At 41.2% G+C, this 17,179-nt stretch overlaps 1 protein-coding gene across 6 annotated transcripts in view; it reads right to left on the bottom strand.

Moving 5' to 3' along the window:
* Nucleotides 1-17,179, bottom strand: part of dagla (diacylglycerol lipase, alpha) — a 107,638-nt gene that overhangs the window by 46,470 nt on the left and 43,989 nt on the right. Inside the window, exon 1 of one of the 6 annotated variants that reach the window (XM_007887458.2) lies at nt 11,332-11,421. The exons of the other annotated variants lie outside the window; for them this stretch is intronic. The gene's annotated coding sequence lies outside the window, so the exon portion shown is untranslated. Of the gene's footprint in view, nt 1-11,331; nt 11,422-17,179 lie in introns of those variants that run through there. 6 annotated transcript variants of the gene reach the window in all.

Below are 17,179 nucleotides of genomic sequence, written 5' to 3'. Positions count from 1 at the left end.
ACCCTCAGCTCGGGTCCAAATCCGAATGTCCAGCAGCTTGGGACGTCCTCCCGACGTTAAAGGAGCTATACAAATTTAATTTGTGTTGTATTGTATCATTATTGTGAGACACAGTGCGTGTAAATACTGGAACACACAAACATTACCACTGAGAGACGGTATCATTGTAAAACAAGATCACCGTTGGAAAATGGAAGGTCTTACATAATACAAGACAAAAACATCATCATCAGTGTACACGATACATCACGTGTGTACATTTCAAGACAAGAGATTTCACTAACGGAAGATGCAACACATGCAATCTTTGCAACACAGGGGGAACAGCAATGGGGACGCAGAGAATTGCACATTGTACAACACACAACAACACAAAGTGTCATCACTGTGGGGCACAGTGCATTACAAAGCATCACAAAGCATCACCACTGGGAGATACATAGCATTACATATGATGGCCGAAAAGCATCACCAACTGGAGATGGACACTGGGAACCATGGAAATATTTCTGCAGTGAGAACTTATTTAATTTTGCAACACTGCATGAAAATATTCCATTATTAACTACACTGGAGTGTTTCAACAGTCGTCACTGTCATGTGTAACACTCACCGCGAATTACAGGGATACAAGTAATACCTAATAAACATTGTCATGCAAAACATAATGTATACTCAATACATAAGGAGTAATTTAGCCCTTTTAATTACGGTACAGCTACAACTTTACATAGCTCAATCCTGTTAATTGGAGTGATCAGACAGATAACTAGCATCAAAATCTTATTTAGCACACCTGTCCTCAAGNAAAAAAATCAGTATGAATTTTAAATTATTCAGAAATTAATTAGCAGCACTGGTTAAATGGGTACGTTCACTGCCAAGTGTGATACTGAGCCATAGGTCCCAGGTTACCAAGTTACTAAAGTTGGGTTCAGCATCCCCGAGACAATGAGAGGGAAATAAACTCAAACAGGTGATTGCCAGATAGGAAGTGTGCAAGTGTGAACATTGATACAATCGGGCTTGACTGTGATGCTTTTATTGGTCACGTAGCCAGCTGACACCGGCATTTCACGTGAAAATGGTTAAGATACAATTACCTGCCGCGTTTTGCACACAAATATACGGTCAATTCACTTTACAGTCTATTCTGTGAAGCACTTTGAGACGTCGAGAAGACATAAAATGCACTATATCAAATGCAAGGATTACTATTATATACTAGGGGGTCTGTGTACTTATGGAATTTTACCCCCGAACACTTCAAATGAGGGGTAAAAGGCAAGAAAACTGAGGGTTGGAGTAAATAATTGAAGCTTCTTATAATACCGGTTCAATAGCAAACTACTGTAAGATTATATTTGTGATGTTTAATGTTTTTTAAGGTGTTTAATGAATCTTTACATACCTTTAGAATGTAACCTGCCCATAATCCTTCAATAAGGTTTGTTTGATTTAATGAGGAGCTTAGCACGGGTTAAAAGTAGCTTGCTGGACCGGTTGAGGTCAGCTTCTGATTAAAAGGCTGCAGCCTCAGACACCTGCCTATCTCAAGGCTGAAAAGCAAGCAGGCTGTGGAAGGCTGCCTAGAAGTTGTCCATATCTCTCTCTCTGCAAAGCAGCCTGCGAAGGGTGGGGGCTATCTCTGTGACCAGGAGAGGTGGAGTTAGAAACACATAAAAGAAATATGTAACTTTGAAATAGTTGGGAGTTGTGTAGAGGGACTTCCCAGTGGAATTGATATTGATTTTACTATATCTATGCTCTCAGTTTTAAAAATAGGTTAAGCTATTGTATTACTTAATAAACCTTAGATTATTACATCACCGTATTGGTCATTCCCATCCTAATCTCTTTCACCAGCCATCAACTTGCAGCACATGAATATAAGAACAGTGAGTATCAAAAGCCAGAACGCTTTCTCTTTTCCTGTTATACCCAGATCTACTAATAGACAACTGCACATATACTTAGTGAGCAGGGAAGGACATACGTTACCTTAAATCAGTAAAATGATTACTCAGTGCCTGATTCACTGTCTGGATGTTTCTTAACATTGATTACATTCAATCCACAATCCCAAACCTTGTGGTCACCAAAACAGCAGCCCCAGCGTGACCTCATTCAATCCAACAATCCACATCCAACAGTGAGTCTCAAATCCAATAATGGAAAACAATTAAATGCAAATGTTTCAGGGTCCACTTCACGTTTCTCTCATTCAAAGCGCAGCCAGTCCTGGCTGAAACACTGGCGATGTCCAAAGAGTAATGGCATTTTTTTCTTCGGGAAGCTGTTCAAACTGGGTAACAGACAAGGCTATGACCTTGGGAAGGAAATGACGTCAGGAAAATTCAAAGAGTGAGAGAAATTTGGGTCTCCTTCTGCTGCAACCTGCTACAAATGGATCACTGATCAACCGGATAGTTATAAAAAAAGGAATAAGTCATAAAACCTTTGGCAAATTATTTATTAAAGCTGATTGATGCATTAGACTTTTACGTTAGGCAGAATTTATTATTTTAATTTTGAGAGCTGTATTGATCCAGAGCACTTCACCATAGATTCCGACACAGGAAGCCCATTCAGAAAGGATATAATTGGTTATGAACAGCATCATTGTCTGCGTTTTCAGTCACCAATTATCCAGTCCTCACTTGAGGTTTTGAAGGGCTGTCTGTCCCTGGAAAGATGGGGGGGTGGGGAGAGGAGCTCAGTGTCATTTACTGGTGTTGAAAAGTCACCAAGTTAAACATGCTGCTGCAGCCATCTCACACTTCCATTACAAGAAAGTTGGGGTTAATAAACTTAAAAGAGAACATGGGTAACGTCTAGGATGAATTAATGCAAGTAACTCACCAGTTACAGCACAAGCAGTTAGGGAAAAAAAGGTTTTAATGGAAGTCACTGAGAATTAATAGGAGTTGGCACAGGATTCAAAACTCTGCCAAACCAAATGAACAACATCCCAATTTATACATCACCTTCATGCAGGGTAGCGTCTCAGAGCGCTGAACAAAGGTGGAGTCTGACGTCAAGCTGGGGAGAAAGGGGAGGTGACTATAGGGACGGACGAAGTGGAACGTCTTCCAGTGCGATTTAAAGATGGGTAGAGAGGGGGCAAGGTGGAGCGATTGAAGCAGAGTTATAATAATAATAATGTTTACAAATATACAGTCAATTCACTTTACAGCATATCCTGTGAAGCGCTTTGAGACGTCTAGAAGACGTGAAAAGCGCTATATCAAATTCAAGTATTATTATTATTACTACATTTGGTGTAGCACCATCAAGTCGGCAGGAACTCCCAATGTGCTTCACTGGATATACTGTATACTGCAGTGGCTTTGTAGACATAAAACAATTTCAGCACATATTGAAATCTCAGAGGAGAGTAATGTGGAGTTAAAGCAAAGTATAAGCTAGTAACATTTCATTTTCACGATGAATCCGTAACCCTAGGTTTGGCTGGGCTCACCGCTCACGATCCATTCCTTGCTACTGTTGTGTCAAGAGGTTCCCTCAAAAATCATTAATTCAAAGACAATAAACACCAGAGCACAACATATCTGTGCACCATAACATAATTGCTCTACGGCCGAAATCTCTCAACAGCAACAAAACATTTCTTTTATCGAACTGTTCTAATTAAGCAAATTATGTAGAATGGAGAATCAATTAGCACCCTGCAAATGTCTGTATTTGATTAAATGAACCATTACCATGGTCAGTCCTCATCGCTGTGCGATACCAGCAACTTCATTACAGAAAAGCTTTTCCCCACTCTCTAATACCAGCTCCTCCTTTATACAGCCACCTGTCCTCACTGTGTTGTTCCAGCTTCTCCTTTTCTGAAAAGTCTGTCCTCACTCTCTTACGTCAGCCTCATTACCGATCAGTCGTTTCACAATCTGTAATCCCAGACACTCCATTTCAGAACAGCCTACACCCTTCCTGGTTTCTCGTTTCTCTGCTATTGTGGTCCGTATCCCAAAAAATGCAAACGATGGTATCAAGGCTTAAAACCAAAGCCTCAGAATCATTAGACCAGAGGTTCAGTCAGCTATTGTCAACGTAAACAAAAAAATAAAAATAACAGTATCTCCAATGTAGTTTATGTGGAAATAATTTGTTCCACTTCATACACACAAGATCACAGGAAGTTCAACTGGTCAGAGACCAACAAATGTTTTATTGACTCAAAATATACCAACAGTAACTACAGAACCTGTAAACAAGAATTTAAGTGGCCTGTTGTGGGTTCGAGCCTTACATCGAGACTTAACTCACGTGTTCTAAACTGACACTCCAACGCAGTGCTGGGGTGTGTTGCATTGTCGGAGGTGGCGGTCCTTTGGATGAGACATTAAACCAAGGCCCTTCTGCCTATTCAGGTGGACGTTAAACATCCCATGGCACTATTCCCATGGCTTTGGAAATGAAAAGGGTTATACCAAAATGCAATGATTGTTATAGGATTATTACATTCAGTATAGAGTCAGGAAAGCGCTACAGAGAATAAAGTGTAAAGTGTAATGACTATGTGTGTTGTGGGCAATTGCAGGAGCCATTTTTCCGAGGAAAGCACTGGAGTGTCAGCTTAGACTACGAGTTCCAAGTCCTGATGTGGGGCCTGAACTCATGACCTTCTGACTCAGAGACGAGAGCGCTACCAACTGAGTCAAGCTGACACACAAATGTCATGCTTTGGTACGTTTTCCCTATTTGGCACCACACTTCGATGTGGATGGGTAATCTTTGACTTTAGAAACAAACCAGTGCTGATTGCTGAATCAAATATCTCTTCTTGCCTAAGAGATGCGTTTCCAACACAATTTCCAGCAGAAGGCTGTTATTTGAACACACGTAAGAGCATTTTGCCTCATATTATTTATGGTGAAATTCCGGCTGGAATTCAGAGTAAATAAAAAGCAGACTGTTTTAATTTTATTTTAATCCGTTTTACGGTAACACAAAAGTACTGAGGTCTTCAGTACTGAGCATTTTGAAATCGTAGTTTTGTATGATAATTATTCAGATTTAGCCCATAGGCTCACGATATGTGAAAGCAACTAAATGGCAGTTAATGCAAACTTTTTGGAAATGTATGAAGGGAGTTTTACACTCATGAGGCACAGAATGAGAAAAGGCCAGGGAACCACTGGGACAGTTTCTTCCGCGGGTACTGACAACCTTCCGCATTTTCTTGCCACTGTTCATACTCTATTTTCTTTCAAAGGTTTCACACCTCTTTGTTTCATGTTTTCAATTTACTTGTGTCAATATGCTGCAAAGAGGTTTTCAAACACCAACTTCCTTTAACATAGAAATACGTCGGATTTAAGGAACTTAATAGAAGGTGCTACAACACTGTTCATAACAGCTACAGACTTTCAGCTGAATGGTCCAGTAAACTCTCATCCTTCATCTCTAAATTACAGTCCGCACGCTCAAATATATGTCAAATCTAGACTTATTTTTAAACTGGGCTGCAGCAATGCTCAGAGGCAGAATTATCAGGAGTGCAGTGGTAATAATTTCCTGATTTTTTAAAAGCTCTTTAAACCTGAGGGTGGGAATATTCTGTAATTGAGTTTCAAAAGAAAATCAATGTGGAAATGAATGCGGTTATGGAGTTGATGATGAGAGGAAATATGACTGTGTACCCTCCAACTCTATTAAATGTATTTCTTCACTATAGAAACATCTGTCAAGAGGGAACCTCACAACTACATTCTCAGAACTGAGGAACTGCTCCCAAGTGAGATAAACATGTCACAGGAGTACACGCCCTGATATTTCCACATGGGTTTTTTTTGGAGAACATTCCCTTCTACAGTGCTAAGGTGGCTCGGAGTCAGGCACTGTTAAGCACTCTGAGATACTACCTTGCGTGGAGGGCGCTATATAAGTGCAAGTTGCTGTTGTTGTTATTTTCCAAATAGAATCAAGAGCTTATTACCTCTTCGCTCCTGATACTGCTGCCTAACTAATTATCTGGATACGGTAACAATAAAAAGCATCGGGGTACATTTAATCACGCAGAAGTGTTACTGCAAACAAACCAGGGTCTTCTATCAAGCAGTTTCAGAAATGTACTTTGTGCAATCAGAGAGAAACTCCGTCACAATGGTGAGCAGATCAGCAGCAAAAACAGAGCCCTAGGAAGCTAATTAGCTTGTTTAGATACCTGTGATCTTCGCACTATTGTACAACAAACCTGAAGTATCAACACATCCCCGAAGTCGATGAGCATTCTCCAAATATATCAAGAAAAAAATAATAAATTCGTCACGTCAATCCACGACTGTTTGTGGGACACTGCTGTGCGCAATTGGCTGCTGCATTTCACCCACAAATATACAGTCAATTCATTTTACAGTATATTCTGTGAAGCGCTTTGAGACGTCTAGAAGACGTGAAAAGTGCTATATCAAAGGCAAGGATTATTATTATTATTATATATGCCAACAGTGCCATTGAACTTATACCACTTAACCTCAACTAGTTTGATGAGAAATGAAGTGCTATCACTGGAACAGGTCGAAGTGCTCTCCAAAAACAATATTTACAATTTCCCCTCATTTGCCAAGCAGTGATTGGAACAGTGAATCTAAGGGGAATAATTAAAGTACTCTTTCTGCCAGGATAACGTGGCTTTTTAAACACTTTACAGTGCTTGTTTCAAACTGATAATACAATGGTGCGAATAGGAATGCCATGATAGCAGACACTGCAGGTACATATTAATTATCATAGTTTGAATTCAATCGATTGAATGCAAAAGAAACCGCATGGAAAACATTTTGAATGGAAGAAATTCAGAGTCTACTGAGGAGCTAAAGTACATGCAGCTGCTGGAGCTGGACATTCAAAATGGGAGGTTGGTATTGAGCCACAACATAACTAACAAGCTCAGATGATACTGAAATCCAAGAGATTCTGAACTACTTGATCTCTGAGATGATGTTACAACCTGAAGTCATCACAAAGTAATATAAGTAATCGTTCGAATTGATATAGTGTCTTTCATGTCAGGAGGACATTTCAAGCACTAGACAGGATTTACTGTAAATTTTATAGATAATGCTGCAATGTGGAGTCCTGTAGCTCAGTGGTTAGAGCACTCGCTTTGCAAGTGAGAGACCTGAGTTCAATTCCAGGCAGAGGGCGAAACCTTGGGCAAGTTTCCTTACTCCACACAGAGCCTAATAATAATCCCTCCAAAAAACAAAACAATAATAAATTGGTCATTTTCAATCTACGATTGTTTGTGGGACATTGCTGTATGCAATTGGCTGCCGCGTTCGCCCACAAATATACAGTCAATTCACTTTACAGTGTGTTCTGTGAAGCACTTTGGGACGTCCTCCCGACGTGAAAAGCGCTATACCAAGTGCAAGGATTATTATTATTATTATTTTGTAGGATTCCTCCTCGGGCTATTGTCTCACATGTGTTCTTCTTCAGTTCTGCTAATGCACCTTCATTGTAAAACCGCATAACATTTAAAGAAAATACGTTGCAGACTGCGCCACCTTTCCCGGATTTCACGTAATGTGGCACTCAAATAACCCGCTCACCAAATGCCACTCCCGTCAGGGACTCAGCTATGCACTGCTCATCATTTAAAAGGCATTTAACTTAATTTTCCTGTATTGTGCGTATTATTTAACTCCCATAATATTGAATTGTAATTTGTGAATCGGCTACAGTCACCATTTTGGATCTTGAAGACAATTTGCAATGCGATTTACATTTTAGAAACCCAGTGCAGTCTTTCTCTGATGTCTTGCAAGCAGCAAGCAATGTTTTATCTAACCTAGATACAAAACTTCCAAAGCCCTTCAGCATTTATAAAATATGGATTCAATTTAAATGTGAAGTAGAGCAGCGATGTACAGTGATTAGGTTCTGCAGGGACGTGGGGACTTTACAAGATGACCTTATTGATTAGTGAATATTAACATATGTTGAGAAAGGGGAGTTGGAAAGGGATTTGAAACAAGGAAGTATCAGAACAAGTTTAATCTAGTTATTCATCAATTTATGTTGAGAACCACAAAAACATAAGAAAACAAGAATAGGTGCAGCCCACCAAGCTCGTTCCACCAATCTGGATCGACAGGTCACATCTTGTTTTCTACGCATGTGCAAAGTGGAAAATAAACCCATGACTTTTTTTTATGCAAGAAAGGGGCTAATGTTTGGGGTTATTAGGTTGCCACCAAAGTCGCTTCCTGCTTTAGTATGTGCAGCAAAGTGGGAAGAGAAGCAGCAATGACCTAAAAATGTCAGCCATTTTAGCTCAAAAAGCCAGGCAGCATGAAGGCAGAAAAGTCTTTTCAAGTTGAGTCTTTAAAATGTCCTTTTTTCTTTTTAAAAAAAAGAAAATAATTATGTACCTGCACCATTATGTTAGGTAGAACACTACCCCCCACCCCATTCTTAGTCTGTTTTAAGAAGCAGATGAAATTGAAATTAAAATTAAATTTGGCTGGGGAGGACAAGAAACAGAAGTGTATAATAAATTTACTCAAACAAGATGACATTTTCTGTACTGAACACAAATCAATCGTTATGTTTAATGACAAGGCCCACAAGTGATTACCTCCAATACTTAAATCAATGTTTCACAGCAATAACACACTTTTTACAAAATCCGCAGGACAATATTGTTACTTTAATGCCGTGAATTTTGAACGTTTCTTACTCTAATCTGTGATGGTAAATGCACAATAAATAATAATCCTTGCATTTGATATAGCGCCTTATTACGTCTTCAAGACGTCTCATAGTGCTTCACAGAATACACTGTAAAGTGAATTGACTGTATATTTTGTGGGCAAAAAACAAGTTACTAGAACACAGGGATAGTAACTTTCCCCTCTTCCAACTTGCCCTGCACATCTGGAAAGGAATGATATAACCAGTCCACCCTTCAGTTTTATCTTGGATTAATATTAATTCTGCCCCATCACAACAGCAATGTCCTTGAAAGGCAAAGACATGATTTGTGAATTGAAGAGGTTGGAACATAAGCGTTTCTTTTAAAGAACAAAGTGGTCCTCATTCTGATGTTAGACACCAGTAGCCTGAAATACCTAATGACCTTAACTTAAGACCATTGTCTTAACATGTAAGATTGTGTAGAATTTGGAAAAATCTTAAATTCAATTTAAATTTGGAAGCTGTTTTTCTACAGTCTTTAAAATAATGGCAAAAATACTCTACTCTGGCAGCAGAAATGATGTGCCTCAACTGAAGGCCAGTAAACGAAAGTTAAGTGAAATAAGTATGCACATTCTCAGCCTAGTTCCTAAACAGTGGGTGGGTAAACCACAACTTCCGTTATTTCAGGGCTCAATTGTCAACCTCATTCGAAGAAGTTGGTGAATGTGTGTGCAATCTCACGTGTGCTGAACCTTTGAGGGAGGCTACGGCTGGGCTATACTGTAGGGCAGCTCTGAACGGTCAATGTCGGGCAACAATCTCCACAATTACCCGGAACAACAACAAATTTACATTTATATATATATTTATATATATATATCTTTCATGTTGGGAGGATGTCCCAAGGCGCTGTACAATCCAAGGTTTGCACCCAGGCTGGGGTGAGGGCCGAGGGGGTGGGTCAGGGTAGTGGTGAGGGGGAAAGATGACCGAATGCAAGGCCAAAGAGGATATTCTTGCGACGGACCTTGAAGGAAATGGGCGAGTTAAAGCGACTCCAGGATACAATTCCAGAGAACTAGGGCAGATAGGCTGAAAGTCCAACCACTGTTGGAGGTGAGGGTGGTGAGGGGAATGTGAAGCAGGCAGGTGCCCACAAAGAAGGGGTAAAGGTCAGGTTGGTAAGATTTGAGGTGGAACCAGAGGTCGGATGGGGCACAACCACAGAGGAATTTAAAGGTTAGCTCAAGGATCTTGAACTTAATCCTGGGGGATGGGGAGCCAGGTGACCGGGATAGGTCCTTGGCGCCGAGTGCAAAAAAAAGGACATGAGCTGCAGAGTTCTGGATAGTCTATAGCTTGTGAAGGGATGAGTCGGGTTGTCCGGCAAACAGAAGCCTGAACGTGATTAGAGTCTCGGTGGCTGAGAGTGGAGGGAGTGGCAGAGGCCAGCAATGTTTCAGAGGTGAGTGAAAGCTCAGCAGGTCAGAGCACAGACGTGACGTTTTAGAGAACAGTCGATGGTTGAACAAGACACCGAGGTTCTGCACATGCTCCATATATATTAGCAATATTTACACAATATATTTAAATTAAATTTACGATAGTGATTGCGATTGCACCACTAAATAAGATAAGAGACAACCACGGCCACATTTCTGCCATTGTCTCTACAATCTACACCACCTATTCCTTTCGCGTGTACAGAAGCACAGCACCATCATGTTGCTAACAGCACTACTAACATACTGTAAATAAATAAGTAAGACAAAACAGAATCCTTATTGCAATATCAGTTCAAAGGCAGAGCATTATTGCCATTGGCCTTTCTAGGCTGCAAAACTAGAACTTCAAAATCTCTATTGACGCAATTAATCTCTAAACATGTTCCACCTTCCCTGCTACCAGTATATCTTTCCTAGGGAGACACTCTTTCCAAATTATCTAACGGTTTTGAAAGACATTAAAAACAGAGAGCAACCAATGTCTGCAGTGCTGCTTATAGCCACGTTCAATTATTGAATAGATGTAAAAATAGCTTCAGCTTGTATTGAATTCACAGCAAATTGGCTCACAACAGACTCGACAACCAAAAAGTAAAAAAAACATGCTTCATATTGGAATGCAAAAAGATTGCCATTCCTGATTTTTAAAGGGGAAAAAAATGCAAATCCCTTTGAAATGGTTTAAACATGACCCCTCTTACGTAGGTTACTTTCTCCTATCTCCCAGCACAAGGTTGCGTCCAGTTGAGTATTTGATTTCTGGCACTGGTTCTCTGTATAGTTGGAGTCCTGTAGCTCAATGGTTAGAGCACTCCTTTGCAACCAGTTCAGTTCAATTCCAGACAGGGTGAAACCTTGGGCAAGTTTCCTTACTCCACACACCTGATAGTAATTCCTCCAAAAAACAAAACAATAATAAATTGGTCATTTTCAATCCACGACTGTTTGTGGGACATTGCTGTGCGCAGTTGGCTGCGCATTTCACCCACAAATATACAGTCAATTCACTTTACAGTATATTCTGTGAAGCGCTTTGAGATGTCTAGAAGACGTGAAAAGTGCTATATCAAATGCAAGGATTATTATTATTATTATTATGCCAGATCAACACAGGAGGAAGGAACGTGTGTTTGTGTGTATGCAATCTGACCTGCAATCTGATTTCTCTCTCCTCGGCAATGGAATTTCTAGCCTCCACACCATTTCCTCTCTTTCCCTCTTCCCCCATCCTCCCCTCCCACCGCAACAAAACATCCAAGATCAAAACTCCCAGCGTGGACAATCTACAATACAAATCCACTTTGCACCGCTCCATAACAGTGACCCTCTTCAAAGCAATCTACCATCCCGAATGCTCAATGACACCAGACTAAAGCACGTGGTAATGGGACACATTAACAGTCGTAAAGAGCTGCAACAAAGAACTCTGTGACACACTAGGCTGATTCAGTGCCAGGGAGATGCTGCTGGCCTGATTGAAAGGCTCTGGCTCTCACACTACTTCTCAGTTCCGTGTTTCNAAAAAATTGGAATGGTTAAAAACTGGAACGGAGCGTGGACTGGATTCTAATTGACGTGGCAGCCCACAAACAGAATACCATAACCGTCCACTGAGAAACTGAGCAACAGTGCAGACACATCGCAAGGCCTTCCTGAGTTAAATCATCTCAACCAGGGCAGCAGAAGAGGTGCTACAATTAGCCCCAGTGTCCTTAGAAGGAGGAGGGAGTAAAAAAAGAGGCAGTATTACTGCTCCTGGTCATTAACCAATAAACAAACAACAAGTTGCATTTATATTGCACCCTTCACCTGGAGTAGAGTCTCAGAGCACTCAACAGTAGCAGAGCTTGATGCCGAGCCAGGGAGAGAGGAGAGGTGAACATAGGCACCTATATTGGTATGTTTTCAGTCCAACTGTCCTTCAAAATCTACATTGTTATTCGCTGGACTTTCCATCACCTCTGCAACATTGCCCGCCCCTGCCCAATCAATAACAACAAGATTACACTTGTATAGCGCCTTTCACGTCGGGAGGACGTCCCAAGGCGCTGGACAGTGTACAGCATTTCAGACCCGACCTGGGGTCAGGGGGGGAGAAGGGAGGGGAAGGGGAGTGGCTGATGGCATGGTCGAAGAGGAGGGTCTTGAGGTGGGACTTGAAGGAGGCTAAGGAGGGGGCGAGGCGGAGCAATTAGGGGATGGAATTCCAGAGGTTGGAGGCAGAGTGGCTGAAGGCTCTCCCTTAATGGTGGGGCGGGTCAGGGGACATGGAGCAGGCCAGAGCCGGCTGAGCGAGGGAGCGGACGGGTTGGTAGGGGGTTAGGAGGTCGCAGAGGTAGGGTGGGGAGAGGCCATGGAGGGCTTTGTAGGTGAGGACTAGGATTTTGAAGTGGATCCTCTGAAGGATAGGGAGCCAATTGAGTCGGGCGAGAATGGGGGAGATGAGGTCATGGAGTTTGGTGCAGGAGAGGACACGGGCTGCAGAGTTCTGGATTATCTGCAGCCTGTGGACACGTTGGAGACGGCAGTTGCTCATAGATTGCCACGCAGTGAGTAGACTCTGGCACTGCAGTAAACCGCAGATTTAAGGGTAAACCCGGACATTTTAATTAGACAATAATGGAAATGTTAACAGAATCACTGATTTGATAACATCTGTAGACGAGACACCTTCTAATTCCTTATTGACAAGTTTCTTTTAACTATAGTGGAAATCTAATTTGAAAATAAAAGGACCTAATATACAGGCACACATAAATAACCAACATAAAAATGATGGCTAAACAATCACTCAGTTTTCATGCAAAGTCTTTGTAATGAGACTTTACATGAGTAAAGTAAACCCCCCCACTCCCATTTCTGCACCTTAATGAAAGATTATTATTATAATAAATCTGCAGTGTAGACACACAGAGACCTGTTTGAGACCTAACAACAACAACAACAAGATTCCATTTATAGAGCGCCTTTCACGTCGGGAGGACGACCTAAGTCAAAGTACAAAACAACTGAGGCAGTAACTAGGTCCATCTCAGTAAGGGAGTTAAAATCTTAAAGAGAAGGAGATCTTGAGTTGTCAAAATGCCCGATCTTAACTTCAAGATCATTACATGAGCTTGAATTTCTGCCCAGCTAATCTGCTTTTAGCTAATAGTTCTAAGCATTTATAAACTTATGCTTACCAGTAATAACATCAGGAATGGTGTGACCAGTCTTGCTTACTTGATGACAAGAAATGCATGTCTAGAAGAGTTGTGGCGCAGGGCACATATATACACACACACACACACACACACACAAGCTCAGTGAGTGACAGAAGGGTGCTACAAAGTTATTTGATTGCAGGGAGTATACACATCACCAATCTATTGAGTCATCCAGCTGCAAGTCAAGAACTATGGTGCATTTCCAGATGTTTTCCACTGCAGCTGCACTCTAAGGCCGGGGCCAAAAAAAAACCTCCTGAAAACTACCCCTGGAATCTTTTGAGATATAAATGCTTCAGGAGTGATGTAATTCACAGCACTTATGTCTGTGCAGAAACACAAGACTTCAGTCTGCTTTCCGCTTGATTAATCGCATAGAATCACTGCAGTTATGTAACACAAAGGCAGTAAAAGTAAGCCTACGGCATAAGTGAAGATTGCCTACATTTTAGATTGATCCCCTTGGGCTCAATGGGTAAGTACATTATCTGGTACAGCAATGAGCCACACAGGTTACAAGTTCAATCCTCAGTCAACAACAACTTGCATTTGTACAGCATTTTTCACATAGGATAAGAGCTTCACAAGGACGGTATCAAACAGCGAGTAAGGGAAGAGTAGAAGAGTCTTCCAGTACGATCCGATGTGGGTAGAGGGCAAGGCAGTGGGAATAAAATAGGGAGCTCCAGAGGTTCGGGGCATAGAAGCTGAAAGCAAAGTCACCGATGGTGAAGCAGAGAATGAAAGTGCTGCTAAAGTACATTAAGTACTTGCAAAGTAAAACTGTTAACCGTAAACCTCTTTCCACATTAAAACCCGAAGCTTGAAAGAGAAACATGCAACTCGATATTGTGCAGATTCTGTTAACTATATGTGACAAAGTTAGTCCGTCAGTATTTCAATGGACAATTTTGACCCTCATTTGAATTTGCTGTTTTTGCTGTGAGGACTGAGCTTTTGGCCAGGCTGGAAGAACCAATTCTTTGCTGCACTGAAGAAATCCATTCCTTACTTTACGATTGCCTATGAAGAATGATCACTTGGACTAGGTGTTGGAAGCCGGCCAGTACCCGTGCGGCCAAACTCACTAAAGCAAGAGTAACTGACTGCAGGAGGAAGGCAGAAACGTGGGAAAAGAAAAAAATTAAAAAGATATGCGCAAGGATGAAGTGATGTATGTAGCATCCTTTCAATTCTGGGACCTGGGTTCAAAACTAGTCTTGACTCCTAAGATGAAAGTCTCCTCTCTGTTCTCTGTAAGGTCTCTGTTAGGCTGCTGGAATGTAGAATGCTTTGCCCAAATGGTTGTTGAAATTACAACATAACATTCAAAAGGGAATTGGATAAATACTTGACAAGATATGTTGAAAAGGTAGGGAAAGTGCACAAGAATTGGGAACCTGATGTCAGAGTCAGCCATATTTTGCATAGGAAGCTGACTTCTCTTGATCAGGCCCTGTTGGGAAACAGGTTTTGAATTTTATGGACCTCAGCCACAACCTTATGGTGGGGTGCTACTGTATTTATAGCTGATAGTAAACATCTGTACAATTTACCATTAAACATAGCCAAGCAGCCTTGACCACAACCCCAATACTTGTAAAGTCTGGCGTGACTACATATGGAATGAATCAGCCACTTCAACACAAAGCTACAACCACTGAGAACTCGAGAACTAAATGTTCTAATTAGGGAAAAAAGGTGCAGGCACTCACATAGTAATATTATTTCAAATCATAGAAATTGTATTACACAAAGAGCCTTTTAGCCCTTCAAGCCTACGCAGGCTGGTCTGCCAGTGAATTACAGATGAACTCCACTTAGCTGATGGGTTTTGTTTAAATTTATAGTTCGGAAAAATGTTGTGCTGAGGCGAGAGATTTCAATATTAAGGAAAATACTTCCACTTGGAACATCCAGTGTTAGCATCGAGTACTCCCAGAACATATACAGTCATCAGATGTAAAGCTTCCTCCACTCAAACAATGTGCATCAGGCTTCACCTCAGAAGGTCCATACTGTCCATTTATTGTGACTTGTTTCAATGACTCTCCCTTGGACAGTAACTGGTTTCTCCAAATAGGGGCAATGACAATTGAGCCTACCATTGTGTCCTCAGATATCCAATGAGGAATGCAGAACAGTAATCAAGAGCCGACCAACTTGTTTTTTTTAAGTGCAGGGATGCAGAAACCAGTGTTTCATCCCATGGTTAGACTGACCTGATTCAACCATGGGCACAGAATTGCAAGCATCTCAAATATCCAGGGTTAGTTTTAATATTTTTCATTAGCAAAACAAAAAAAAGTCACTTAACAACAACAATTAATAATGAAATATAGGTCCAGCCAGAATTACGGATGTTTATATCGTAGCAGCGCAAATCATGGATCAAAGTCACAACCTTAAGTTAAGATCCTACAGATCCTACTGCACTGACCAATCTCAATTTATACTTCTCTAAATGTTAGGACATAATGACTGAAGGCTCGACCACACGGAAGACGTGCAGCAGGCCTGTGTTAGCTGAGCGGAGAGGATAGGAAGAGGAATGGGGGTATTAGCAGACGTGAGAGATAGTGAGGTGCTTAGGCATGAAAGGTTTATCTGCGAGTCTGAGGATCCTGAAATCAATCCATTCAGACAGAAAAAGTGGTTCCTGCCAAGGATTGGTGTGATGGGTGTTGTGCTAATTTTGGTGTCGGTAAGGATACTTGTGCCGAATTTTGAATGAGCTGGATGGTGGAACTGGAGAGATCAGCGGAGAGTGCATTTGAGAAGTCAAAGCGGGAGGTGATAAAAGCATGGATGAGGTGTGAGTTACCAGTGAAGTGAGCAGTGGTGGAGGTGAAGGAAACAAGTCTTGGTCAGGGACTAAATGTGAGGCATGAAGGACAGATTGAACCGGACACTGAGGATGTGCACTGGTTCGATGAGTTTGAGAGACAAGCTGGGAAGGTTGAGGAGATCAGAGCTGCAGGTCAAGAAACATTGGCAAGAGCCGAGAAGGATGTATTCCGTCTTAGCTATGTTAAATTGCACAAAGTTCTACATAAATTACATACTCGTCAGCAGAGCTTGAGTGTAGAATACCAACGTTTAAAAATGATCTGTATATATTCTGCAACATCCCTAATACTGCTCAGCATTAATGTGCACTCCACCAATTACTTGATGCTGTAATCTTTAATCATTCTGATCAGTAGATACTTGTACTTTTCTTGGGTTATTTATCCCGTAGAATTTCACCATTAATAGTATGGACAAAACAAACCATTGAGCCATTTGCTGGCCACTTTCTATCAGCACTAGGATATATACTTTTGACTAAAACTCTACCCCCACATCACCACCCTCACACACACACCTAACCTAAGCCACCCTACTGAAGGGAAGTACTTCCAAACCAGTATATCCCTTCACATAGTGCCTCAGTCAGTTATTGAGCAGCAATGACAGACTCCTGGAGAGCAATTATATTGGAGAGACTGAGCCTTTCAATAGACGCAGCTTAACTATCAAACTCACAATTCAAGAGACACTATCTATGAAACAATCCTGAGCTAATAATGACTGAACCATCTTCAAAACCAATTCCCTCAACATCAACCTTCAATGTTCCAAAGCAAACATTTTACCAACCAATGGCACAAGAGAGTGTTGAGTTACTACTCTCTGTGCAGGACTTTTTATAAAAAATAGGTACTAACAGTAAGATTCCTTATTCAAAGGAAATTTATCAATTCAAGTACTGTGGAAGCAAACAGTATGAAATGCTGACCTAGTTACTGT

This window comes from Callorhinchus milii, unplaced genomic scaffold (assembly GCF_018977255.1).
Source record: "Callorhinchus milii isolate IMCB2004 unplaced genomic scaffold, IMCB_Cmil_1.0 Scaffold17, whole genome shotgun sequence".
NCBI classification, from domain to species: Eukaryota; Metazoa; Chordata; class Chondrichthyes; order Chimaeriformes; family Callorhinchidae; genus Callorhinchus; species Callorhinchus milii.
Note: the sequence above shows the minus strand (reverse complement) of the source record. Positions and strands in the feature narration are given on the sequence as shown.